Source organism: Penaeus monodon, chromosome 24 (genome assembly GCF_015228065.2).
Source record: "Penaeus monodon isolate SGIC_2016 chromosome 24, NSTDA_Pmon_1, whole genome shotgun sequence".
NCBI lineage: Eukaryota > Metazoa > Arthropoda > Malacostraca > Decapoda > Penaeidae > Penaeus > Penaeus monodon.
In genome coordinates, this window is record NC_051409.1 from 14,480,260 (window position 1) to 14,480,742 (window position 483).

At 50.7% G+C, this 483-nt stretch overlaps 1 protein-coding gene across 1 annotated transcript in view; it reads left to right on the top strand.

Moving 5' to 3' along the window:
• The window catches only part of LOC119588871 (A disintegrin and metalloproteinase with thrombospondin motifs 1-like), a 17,883-nt gene that overhangs the window by 14,367 nt on the left and 3,033 nt on the right, over window positions 1-483 (top strand). The window lies entirely within an intron of this gene.

The window sequence follows — 483 nt, forward strand, 5'->3', positions numbered from 1 at the left end:
CAAAGAAGATGGAGATCATTAACACCTACACTTAAAAATACAGTGGAAAAGATATGATAATATTGAATATAAGAAATTATTAATAAGGGGGAGGGAAGAGAGAAGAGGGAAGTGTAGAGATTTGAGGGGGGAAGAGAGGAAAGGAAAGGAAAGGGAAGAGCGTGAAGGGGGAAGGTAGAGAGGAGAGGAAAGGAAGGGGGAGAGCGTGAAGAGGGGAGGGTAGAGAGGAGAGGAAAGGAAGGGGGAGAGCGTGAAGAGGGGAGGGTAGAGAGGAGAGGAAAGGAAGGGGGAGAGCGTGAAGAGGGGAGGGTAGAGAGGAGAGGAAAGGAAGGGGGAGAGCGTGAAGAGGGGAGGGTAGAGAGGAGAGGAAAGGAAGGGGGAGAGCGTGAAGAGGGGAGGGTAGAGAGGACAGGGAGAACTCTTCAACCTTGATAACTTAACACTTAATGGCTACTGTAGTGGCGCCCCGCCGTCGACATGCTT